Here is a 13141-nt window from a genome sequence, read left to right as displayed (position 1 = left end):
AAGAATAATTACCCAAATTATAAACTTCATTTTCTAGATCTAACCCTGTTCTGTGGGGAAGACCTTGCTTGCCTGGGAAACATGTACTATTAAGAAAAGACATATCTGTTGAGGATGACGTTAACGTGGACCATAATCCACACGAACCATTATGTGAAAATGGATAAGGAAAGAGTGGCAGAACTCCCTTCGGTGTCTGGAAAGGGGGGAGTCGACCACACACCCAACAATTAGTGGCATTGCTGGTCTGGTGTGAATAATGTAACATGCGGATAAAGGAATTATTACGCATAGCAAGACGATATGAAAGTTCATGAGGAGGTAGATCACTAAACGTGTGCTCTACTGTAACATTAGCAGACTTATTTACATGAGAAACTGGAAAACACAAGTAAAATGCATAACCTGTGCAGGAAATCATAATGCTAAAATATAGCAGAAAACATAAAATAATAGTGCAACTTTTAGAGTTCTCACTAACTCTCTCTCTGTGGGGGTCTATTATATACATGTCAGAAACCGGTCTAACCGTTTCACCTAGGGGAGGACTTAGACAATCAAACTGGCTGACTTATTTTACTAGACCTTAATTTAAGCTTATACTCCTGCTGCGGAGTTTTCTCTAACAGGGAGGAATCTGTATCATTGTCTTTTGCGGGACAGTCCTTAAGAATAGTAATTTGACAGTCTTTACAATCCTCAGAAATGTTCTTGGTAACAGGTTTTAGTCCAAAAAATCTTTTCACATGTGACAGGTGGACCCAGCCCTTCCTGCCTTCCAGCTTGACGGCAGTACGGGTGGCCAAGAGGACCTGTTTGGGTTCCTTCCAGCGGGGCTCCAGCGGACTTGAACGATCAAAGTTCCTCACAAGAACCATGCATCCGGGAACGATTTCATGCGGTGCCACCTCGGTATTGTCTGGAAATGCGGCGGCAACCTGTGAACGACAAGAGTGTAGGGCAGACATCAAGGAAGCTAGGTAATCTGTCAGCATATTACTTGAAACATCGGTAATACTTCGGGGTCTAGGTGTACCCCACATATTAGGGGGGCGGCCGAATACGACCTCATACGGGGACAGACCTGATCTGGAATGTGCGACCATGCGCATATAAAACAAAGCGACTGGCAGAGCTACTAGCCAGTCCACACCTTTCTCTTTACATACTTTTGCAATTCGAATTTTCAGGGTCTGATTATGTCTCTCTACGAGACCGGCTGCTTCAGGATGGCGTACACAATGAAACTTCCACTGGTACCCTAACAGAAGGGAGATGTGTTTCATAAGCTCAGATGAGAATGGCTGGCCGTTATCAGAATATACGACCCTTGGGAGTCCATAACGGGGGAAGAATTCACGAACCAACTGCTTGGCAGTGGTCGCGGCTGTGTAATCTGGGACTGGATATGCCTCTGTCCACCTGGACAAAGCGCATACAACTACAAGGACATACTTGAAACCTCGACATCGCTCCATCTGAATATAATCCATCTGGAGGACTTCAAAAGGGTGGTCAGGGGGCTGGAATCCACCTTGTTCCACCGGGACACTTTTACCTGGGTTAAACTGGCAACATATCATACAGGTACGGACCTTCTGCTTGGCTGCAGCTCGTAAATGCTTGTTGAACCAAATGTTCTGGATACTATCTAACATAGCTTTTTCTCCTAAATGTGCTGGACTATGTGCGGTATTGATAATGACTTGAACCATAGAGTCGGGGAGAAACCATGTGGCTTTACCCTTCGTTACCCATCCCTGATCAGTCTGGACCCCTCCTTGTTCGGACCATTTCTTGATTTCATCGGGAGTAGCATGTAACTGGATATCTATGACATCTTGAGTAGGGTCCTTAACTGTCATACAGGTAGTCAGATCTGGAGTGTGTGTCGGTGTCTTATTAACTGGAATGTCTGGTGTCTGAGCTGTAAGCTTGGCTGTGCGATCTGCTAGATCATTACCTTGGGAAATAATGTCAGTAACTTTCGTATGTGCTTTGCATTTCATAATAGCGATAGATGTCGGTAAGTGTATGGCATCTAACAGAGCTTGAATAAGGAGACCATGCTGAATCTTGGTTCCATGAGAAGTCATGAAACCTCTCTCCTGCCAGAGCACTCCAAAGTCGTGTACGACTCCAAATGCGTAACGTGAATCCGTGTAAATGTTAACTTTCAGGTTCTTGGCGTGTATGCAGGCTTGAGTCAGAGCAACTAGCTCCGCTGCTTGAGCAGACAGGGTGTCAATACGATGTGTCTCTATAACTTCAGTGTCAGTAGTCACTGCATACGCGGCTACTAGTTCTCCTGTACTTGTTCTCATACATGAACCATCCACATAAAGTGTCAGGTCGGGATCTGGTAATGGAATATCTGTCAGATCTTGTCTTGGCTTAGTCATAGTGTTAACTACTTCCACACAGTCATGTGTGGCAGGATTTGAAGTAACTGATGGTAACAGTGTAGCAGGATTTAGAACGTTGCAGCGTCTGATTTCTATGTGTGGCTGGAACAGTGTCAATTCATAACCTGTCAAACGTGCAATTGTCAAGTGCTGAGTCTGTGTTCGGTTTAAAAGAACTTCCACGGAGTGTGGAACTTGTACTGTCAAGGAATGTCCTAACACTATGGATTCACTCTGTCTGATAGCTAGTGCTGTGGCTGCAACTGACTTGAGGCACGCAGGCAGCGCCTGGGCTACAGGATCTAGTGTGCTCGAAAAATAAGCACAGGGCTTGTATTATCCTGCTTGATCTTGTGTGAGAACAGATAATGCTGTACCTTCAGGTTCAGTGACGAAAAGTGTAAAAGGCTTACTGTAGTTCGGTGTAGCGAGAACTGGAGCTTGGCATAAGGCTTTCTTTAACTCATTGAAACTAAGTGTATGTTCAGATGTCCAAGGGAGGACAGTCGATACGGCTGCCCCCTGTGTCGTTAACTGTATCAGTGGCTTGGCTAGAAATGCATACTGAGGAATCCATTGTCTGCAATAAGAAGTGAGGCCGATAAAAGCACGTACCTCCTTCTGGGTCTTGGGCTGAGGAAGACTCGCTATTAACTGGATACGGTCAGGTGTCAACTGCCTACCCCTCTTGGACAGTAAGTGGCCTAAATAGATCACTTGCTGGACACAGAATTGAAGCTTCGAAGGGGACACCTTGTGCCCCATAGATGCTGCGGAACATTAGACAATCTCGGATCAAAATCTCGTAATACATAGTGACCCTTGAAGTCACGTAAGAACAATCGTATTCCCTCTGGGGAGCAGCAAATAACTGCACCTAATTCTTTCAGTGTTTTAATACCTAACAGATTTTCTGGGCATGACTTTGTAAGTAACAGATCAGTAGTGCGGGACAATGGACCTACTTCTAAAGTAACTGGCTTAGATATCTCGTTTACAATAGGCTTTCCTGAAAATCCAAGGGAAACATTTCTAGAGCCTGAGAGCGGAGCCCCTGGAACTTCGGCGTGACTGATGGTCGTCCTACTTGCCCCTGTATCAATCAGAAACTTTCTGTCTTTCCCTAGTACTTGACTATGAACATAGGGACCTTCTTGATCTACAGGTATCTCGATGAGAGGCAAGCCTACCTCCCTCTCTAGGCTGTTTCATGAGTACGGCTGATACTCTGGATACTCGGACTGTGCATACTGGTACATCTGCTGTGTAACATGCTGTGTTGCAGCAATAGGCTGCGGTGCTGGAACTGTCTGTTGTGCATTCTGTGGCTGAGAAGTCTGTGAAACTTGTTCTTGTCTAGACGGACGTGGTCTTTCTTTAGTCTTACCGGTGGCTATGTTGTGTTTCAGAACTGCACACTCGTTTATATAGTGACCTGGCTGTTTACAATAATTGCAGGTCCCTTTAACGGGAACTGCAGGATGACTGGCTTGATTCGTACCCCTCTTCTGACTGTCCTGAGGAACAGATTGTGCAACTAGTACTTTCATTTTCGTGTCTTTCATACGTTTTCTTTCATGATCTTGCTCTTCTCTGATTCTATTCTGGTGATATTGAAGCATCTGTAACATTTGGGACGGGGTATTAGCTTGCCAGGTACTTTCGACTTTCAAAACTCGGTTCTTAACTTGTGGACTTGAATTCTCGACTAATTTAGTAACAAAGAGATGAGGGTATGACTCGCTACTTGTCTTGAGGCCACTGTTTATAATAAAGCATTTCTCAAATCTAGAATAAAAATCACTAGTGTCTTCGTCTTGTTTCTGTTTACAGGCTGAGATTGCATCCCAGTCTTCCTTTTTAGTGGCTAATAATCTTGGCAAAACTTGTATCAATAATTCAGGTAATTCTTTACATTTCTCTCCTAGACCGGTACCTGGTACTCGTATCTTATCTTCAGCTTCTAGAACTGCCCAATCGATCTTTTTCTCTCCCACCTCCCATTCTTTTTCCCTGAGTTTTTCATATACCCCTGCGGGCAACAGGACTTTTAACATTTTAATTATATCTGGATACGTGTATTCTCCCATACGGAGCATGTCTTTTAATTCTCGGTGGAACCCTGCTGGATCTTTGTCATGACAGGGAATTAATTTCTTCATCTCTAAGAGTTCCATCTTTGTAATCGGAGTGTAAACAAACACTCGTTGCATTTCACCATCTGCTGTCCTGACTGGGTGTACTTCTCGTAACGGATTCTGTCTATCTATGTAAAAGGGTTTACTTTCTGGGGGTGAGACATGAACAAAATGCGGGTTCAAGAACGTTCTATATTTGTGACGCTGTTCTAGGATGACACTAATTAAATCGGTACCTAGACCTTTCCATCTATACTGGAGTAACTCGTTCAGGACATCGTGTAACGGACCTGGATCAGAATGTTGACCCTCATACAGAGTAATGAGGTGCTGGATCATATACATACCCACCAGTCGTTGCTCGGCTGGGGGCAGTTTCAGAAACATTTGTGCCACTATTTCGTCTGGAAAAGTGGTAGAATCAGTAATCCATCGGACTGCTGATCGGGCTAGTTCTTGTTCATGCATAGTACTTAACTCACTGTAACCGATTCGTGATTTCAGAATGTGATCGGTAGCTTGAAATACTTGTTCTAGAGAACCTTGTTCTGGTGCTGGATGAGGAACAGTTTTCTTGTAATCTAGACGTGAATGTCGGTCGGAAAGTCTAGTTCTACCTACGTACGCTATTCTAGTGGGATTCTCGTCGTCTACCTCTTCAGTAGAAGAGTCATTTTCTTTCTCGTTTACTAGTGCTTCTTTGCGTTTCTCGTGTAACCTTATTATTTCCTTACGAATTTTCTTGTACATACTCTCTATACTACTGATAGTTCTGTGCTTACCCTCGGCTATATTATCACTCCACCTTGTCAGGATTCTCATTTCGGCCGGATCTTTAGTCGGGGAATCTTGTTCTCTTATTAAACAATTAATCAGAAACTTTAATAACATGAGCTGGATCTCAGCTTTCCTTTGAGACATGGCTTCGCCAATACTTTCTGGATCATCCCCTGTACGGATGAAACGATATATTCTGTCTAGATCTCCTTTCATATCCGGTAGGGTGTCCAAATACCCGGTCACCCGTCTTACACGGATGGAATATATAACTGTACTATCATCACCTGCGACTGGATCATAGCGGCATTCAGTAAGAGCTCGTCGGATATCTGCAACGGACTTATATTTGGGCGTGCGCTGTAACGCACATTCATGTAACTCGGCCAACGTTCTACGTTGGTGTGGTGGCGGGGTACCAGGAGGACCTCCTCCTGCGGCCCCTAAACTAGAATCGTCGACTGATACTCTTCGTGCTGGCAGAGTGGGAAATTGTAATGTAGGCTGGACCGGGGGTACCGTAACAGGTACTCCGGTGACTGGAGGAGCAGGATTTACATTATTTACAGGAGCTGGCGGAACAGGATTTGCATATTCTGGGACTGTGTCGTCCAAATAGGACGAAATAAAAATATCAGCTGCGGTCGGTTTGTGACGTAGCTTGATCGGAACTAATGGTGGCGGAAAATTACTGGATGCCTCCGGGGTTGCTCTTGGCAAGCCCTCGGCAAGAAGAGGGTACATACCCTTAATAAGGGCATTCCTCTGTCTGTCTGACTGTTCGGTTTTAACTCGTTCACCTATCTCGATTAATTCCCTTTCTTGGGCTCGTTCTAAGGATTCTCTACTTAATTCTGACTTTCTGATTTCTTTTTCGGTTCTTCTATGAGATTCTTTACGCCATAACTCGATGGCATCTTTCTGTGACTGTCTGGCTTTCTTTTTCCATAATGCTTCTTCTACTCTCATGATGCACTCGGCATCCCATGTACCCGATACGGGCCATCTATACTTTTCTTCTAATTCCTTGGTGTACTCCACCCATAAATCTAGATATAATATGGCACTTATGCCATGCTTCTGATACATAAAATGACCTGGACTGTCCCTAGGCGGGACAGGAACTGCTGCTTCTAGCAGACCTTTTCTGGTTTTTAACTGACGTAATTTCGAGAATAAAGGCATGACTGAACTGTAATCTAGACACAATACAATACACAATGAACACGATAACTACACCACTTTCATACCACGACATTAAAAATACATGAAGAACATTTAAAATAACAGTTCGAACAGAATACTACCTGGAATACTGAAAACAGAATACATGAATCTTCTCGAGAACAGAACTGACTAGAACAGAAACTAGATTCACTGCTAAAACAGTACGAAACTTACCGGTCTCATAAAGAGACACGTCAGGACCCGCATCCACCGAAGTGGACACTTCGTTTTGGGTCTGTGTACCACCAAAACCCACGGACCAGAGTCAATTAGATTGACCCTGTCTAGATACTACCCCAGCAACGGTACTCACCGGGCAGCAAGAACGGAAGGCCTCGGACTGGACTGGACTGCTTCGACGCCGGACGGACGAACTTCGGACTTCTGTTACGGGTGGGCCTCCGGATACCTCGGACCTTGGACTCTCGGCTTGGGCTCTGGTCGAGACTCGCCGCGTTCCTCCACCGCCTCGTCTGGATGCTGGACCGCCACCTCCGTCTCCTCCGTGGGCCTGAGGGATACTTGAAGCAGAAATATCTGCACGTGCACGGTATGGTTCCGTCACGGCTGCAGAGGGTCAGGGGGCCGGCGTGGCTTCACCGGCGCGTGGGGAAAGGGCAAGTCCCTATTCGGGCGCCATTATGTGGTAAATAAATAAATAATACCTCTATTTTTGAATGAATATATGAATAACAGATAGCTCAATAAATAAGAGTCAAGATTCGAGGTAGTAGGAGTTTGCAGGTTTAATACAGCATAAAGGACAGGAACAGGACAACCTGCACGGACAAGATCTGGGATGGCTAGCTAGCCCAACTTTAATAACAGTGCACAAGTATATATACTAAAACAATTGCATTACAGTGAATTACAGTAGGCGGAGCAGTGGGTGTGGTCAATAGCAGTCGCGAAAGATAAGGGTGAAAGTGGGTGTAACAAGAGGCGTATACATGGACATGTGATGTAAACGTAACAGAGTATGTCATAAATGGGGCGGAAACATGGAGGGGGCTACCTAAGGAGCCGGGACCTCTGACCTAATGGTGCGCGCAAACTGACAATGACGTGTTACTAGGAGAAGCTGGGGGCTATGAACTCTGTGCTAGGAGTAGAGACTGGAGTCTGGAGAGTCAGGGCGACATGTACCTAAACCCTATCTAGTATCTAATGTTTAGAGAACATGTTGATATAAACTAAAAGTCAGGAGGGGAAAGGCTAACAGACTCTAAGACTGGAGCATGCATTATTCTACATGTAGTGCGTTGAAGAATATTAAATGACCATTAAATGCAGTATTTCTCTTACATGGAGACGTAAAGGCTAGACAATGACGGAAATTATTGATGCGATTCAGTAGCTTAGGAATGCAGAGAAGGAGGGCTGGACTGATAACTAGAATCATAACATACTCTTGGCAGACTCGTAGGCAGAGCCAGGCCGAGCCGGGCACTGCGAGGCAGGAAGTAAGTGAAGGGTCAGGAATACAGGTGGGGGCTGTATCGCTCCACATCGAGGGCTCAGGAGACAGGAGCTGAATCTGGTGTCCGGGCCCTTCTGAGGCCTAGAAACGGGGACTTTTCAATGAAATAACGTGCACACTGGGAAACGTGGCAACGCAACTTTACATAGGCCTAATACTCGTAGCTTTCACGAGAACTGGAAACTGGCATACTAGAGATGGACACAACTGTAATTGCGTCTTTAATCAAACATGGGGAATACATATGCATATTAATCATGCACACATAACATAAGATGGGGGACACGTAGGGACACAGAACATGGCAAAATTTACTTTTCCACACATCATGTGCACTTTGCATGTTCTCCACCCAGGCCTTATTACAGACTGGGTGGAGAACATTCCAAGGCTCCCACTGCCTGTCTGACCGCCAAATCACAGCACTCAGACCAATTAGAACACAGCATTGCAGTGTTGTGATCAGCTGTGGGGAGCCTGGGACCCCGGGTGCTTCCTGTTGCCAGACTCAAGGTGAAGAGGACAGAGGAGAGACGGTGGCAGGCTGACTTGCCGTAGCCAGGTCAGTGTGTTTTTTTAAAATCTTTTTCACCCAACACTCTCTGCCGGTAGCAGCGGCTACTGCTACCATTATCCAGACGAACCAATAATCATGTACTGAAACTTCCGCATTATCTGCACACATCACTACCCCCATTCTCTATCATTTATATTATGGCATGGTCACAATATTGAGAGGCATAACAAGGGCACCATTGGCTCTAAAGCAAAGAAAAGATGGCTCTCATTGGGTAGTAAAAGACAGTCATAATTGGGATGCATTGGGCTGCATTGGGCTCCTCACATACCTGGGCGGGGGTGCCCTGTACCTACTGCTGCATTTGTAGCTGTACCTCAGATAATATATTAGTTTATCTGTCAGGGTGCATTAACCCTGTGCACAGCATCCACCAGGAGTGATACTCTTTCCATCTCTTAACTCCTCCACCAAAGATCACATATAGAGGAATATGAAAGTCAGCAGTAGAAGCAAGGTAAAAGAATGGGATAAGAGAAAAAACAGTGACACAGGACTCCAGCACTTTTGCATTATTATCCAGCTGTCCAATGAGGTCTGCAGAATGTAGTGAATGCCTTGAAGATAAAGAGGTTTCTTAAGTGTTTTGTCATTTAGAGAACTAAGAGTAGTCACAATTGAGAATAGATATACCTGAACATTATCTCTCTCTGTACTTCGATATGGAAAGGATAATTCCTGGGGAAAAAAAACATGCAAAAAATAGATGTCGGAAATGTACATGCCTACTAGTAATTCTTGCCTTGCTTTGAATAAGTACATCAATATTCATCAATACAGACCCTTTCTTGGAAAATGAGTTATAGTTTAATCTTGAATTATGTAGAACTGTAAAATTATAAATACTGTTATTATTCTGCTTTACCCCATTCTTAGCAATTGCATATGCTTACTAAAACTCTAACACTGTATGCATAATATTTGTAAATACATACGCAATAATCCACTTTATGAGTCCTCCCTTTTTCTCCACGTGGTAACATTAGCTGAATATAACCCAAGCGTAAACAGTTCAGATAAATATTCAAGAGAATAGTTTGAAGTCCGTTTTCTCCAACAACATGACTTCAGTATATTTCTCTGTAATCCATAAATCCATTAAAAAAAATCTTTTAGGAAGACGTTTATTTAAGCAAGAACATTTTGAATCCATGTATTCAGGCCCTGCATTGTAACATGAGAGCCACCACCACAAGCATGCCTTCCTCACACCCAGGACTGTTGGAGCCGGAGTACATATTTTACTATGTTCAGTGGTGGTTGAGGAGCAGACCCTTGGAAAAGGTGCACAAGCAGTTTGTCGTCGATACTACCAGACAGTATTGCCTATCAAGCAGTGGTTTATTTGTAACATAATAAGTGACAGGGCCCTGACCAGGAGTTCACTGAAGCATGCAACACCAATCGCCCCTGTCATCACTGCCAAAACAACTGCCAACCATCTCTCTCGCCTGCAAGTGCGAAAGTTCAGATTATTTCAGGTCCCCAAAGCTAAAGGAATGGCTGGAGAGGCAGGTTTTAGTAATTTTTAATGTATATTGTATTCATAAACAACCAGTGGTGGCTAACATCTGCAGGGAGGGAGAGGCGGGCAAACATTTTAATTTTTAAAAAACGTACCTAAACCAACGTCCTCCGACTTCTTCAGCTCTGCACCTCTTCTCAACTGCAACCGGATGCTGCAGTGTGGGCTCCAATCCTGGCGCTGATTTCACGCTGTGAGAGCAGCACCGTGATTGGAGCGAACGGCCTGAATCGCCACTCCCAAGGACACTGGAGCCCTGGACTTACTCTGACCCAGCTGGCTTCAGACAGCTGAGTTAAAGGTTTCAATGTGTGCCTGTGTGTCTGGCCGTCTCAAGAAGACCAGCCAAAAGACATGCACACTTTGAAAAGTGCAGAAACTTCCCACCCTCCTCCCTGCTACTGTCATTCAAGAGGATGAAAAATAAAATGGTAATGAATTACCATTTTATTTTTCATTCTTTAGGGGGGGTAACTTAAGTGGGGCGACACTCCTCCACTGCAACGGAGGAGACGCCCTGTAAACAACTGTTGTTCTGGTCATCTCTAAATTAGAAGAGCAGCGCCACCATGTGGCAGACTGTGATTAGTGCAGTGTTTACAATTAAGCGCCTGTGCCCAGCACCGGAAACTAATTAAGTGCCGGTGCTGAGCACAGGAAACCACAGGTAAATTTAAGCACTGCTATCAAGGTGGATATGAAAGTGCAGACAGCACTTCTGCATTACTATGGCATTCTTTTTCTATGTGGGGCATCTCTGTCCAATCCCGTTAACGCTTGTCCTTCGGGATAAAGACCACAACCAGTCCACTGGGACAGGAGCCAGCCAAGAACTCAGTGTCCCTGATCAATTAGAAATAAGCTATCATTATAGCCCCAGGTTACACCTCCTTGGTTTTTTCAATGGTTTCTTGTGATGGACCCAGATTCACTCAACATTGATTCTTACGAGTTTGCTTAGCAACTCTGTGATGCAGATCAGATTTATATTTGCGTGCCAGTAGTAGTTGGTCATGATCAGGGCTTTAAGTGGTCCGGGTCTCACCGGTGCTGCATATTTGTCTTATGCAACTAACAACCACTGGCAAAGCCAACAGTCCTGACTTATTGTAGGTAAGATGTTACTTATTGCATCATATATCTGGATGCAATGACAGAAACAGCAAAATACAAGTATGGCGGCACACTATGCTAAGCACAGAATTTTTAGCTTACATGTTTTTAAGCTACGCCCTTAATTACATTGGCCACGCCCTTTGAGAGGATCCCCCCACCCCAGTTTTTCAACCCACTTAAAGCCCTGGTCATGGATTAGAAACTACTGGTCGCTGATATTGTTTCAGGGGGTGTGACTGACTTGATATTCTCAACCATTCAGGGCTCCGCCTTGCACCCATCTGCTGAGTTCCTCAATCATATTGCTGCTTAGCATTGTGCCTCGCCTGGCTCTGATGATAAATATCTGAGTTCTGGCTGAGTTTCTGCTTTGCTCGACGTTCCATGCACAAAACATTCACAGATGTATGGGTTTAACGCCTATGTAGGCATGCATTCAGCTATATGTTTAGGAAATCACTTGGTGGGGGGGTGCAGTTGTGATGTACTGTTCTTATGTCATTCAATACAATGTCTTTTGCAGGGTGTTTTTGTCCAGGCTGTGTGTAGACACTTTGCTCTTATAGCAGTTAATCGTCCGTCAACATTTCTGTGGCGTTAAATACGATAGCATCAGAAGGAATTCCATTCTTTGCCAGATTGCTGTCATCATGTACCCTTCGTCCAATACACCCTTTTTCAGATGTTGTGCATGATGACAGCCATCTTAGTTTCATTTGTTGCCACAACTTGTCGTGCCACAAAGGTAGAGAGGAGGACATTAGAAGGTAAGCATGAGTGGGTTCAGGGTGGACCAAGGTGGGAAGTGGAGGGAGGGTGTACTTATCCCAAATGCCTGCTCAGTGAAGAAATGGTCACCCATTTTGGTCTCTTCTGCCTTCCACCACTGCTGGAAACTGAAGTAGGAAGACGATGTCATCAGTGGTGCGGCAAGGGTGCCAAGGGCCCCTATGCCAGCAAGGACTCCCTAGCGCCCAGCTGGGTAGGTAAAGACAGCTGCAATGGAAGTGCTGAGGACTCGCAATCCCACCGCCCACTTTGTATTCTAAAAGGTAAAGGAAAGTCCGTTTTGAAATTAGTTTGCTATTTTTTGGTAACTTGTTTCATGCCTTCGTTTCATATGACACAGCCAGTGTAACATTTTAACATAAAATACGTATTTACTCTTTAAATCTTTGCCAAAACGTCATTCATGTTGTAACAACAAAAGCGGTCGAATTAGACGTTTCTGCCTGCCCTGCAGTTGAAACAACGAGTTGACTGAAAAAACAAGTTTGTTGCATTGTGCCAAAGGTCTCTTTAAACTAGTCGCATCGTGTAATTAAGAGCACTGTTTTCCTTCTTTTCCCAGCGCACGAGCCACAAACGCCTGTTTGCAAACCTTGAGCTGAAGAGCACGCGGCGAAGATACGAAGGTCGGCGCGGGGTTACGCAGAAAACAGAATCAGATGACATCAGAGAAAACGTGTGCGTGCTGTACGGCATGAGGAAGGAAAATGTATAACCAGTAGTCTGGGCTTTATTGCAGCGCGCTGCTTATCCGGGCTGCTGGACGCTGAGAACAGAACAGCACGGCCCTTCATCGATCAGACCCCAGGGCCCAAACCTCCCAGCATAAATCAATTTTGCGTCATACACACTAGTGGAAAACACAATAATCCCTGGAAACGCAGAGCTATAATCTGCAAAAAACAGCGTACTTGTGTTAGGCCAGTTCTCCTGAGTTTAGGAAACTCGGGAGAACACCAAGTCATTACGTGCAATACATTGCAACCCAGGATCCTCAGGAACTAGTTACTAAGGCAAATTCATTTAAATACAAGAACCTTTGACCCTGTGGGATCAAAAATTAATTCTGAAATGTAGTAAATGGGAGAATCCTCTTGTACGTGACGC

Source organism: Lissotriton helveticus, chromosome 2_1 (assembly GCF_964261635.1).
Source record: "Lissotriton helveticus chromosome 2_1, aLisHel1.1, whole genome shotgun sequence".
Lineage (NCBI taxonomy): Eukaryota > Metazoa > Chordata > Amphibia > Caudata > Salamandridae > Lissotriton > Lissotriton helveticus.
This window is presented reverse-complemented; position numbering follows the sequence as displayed.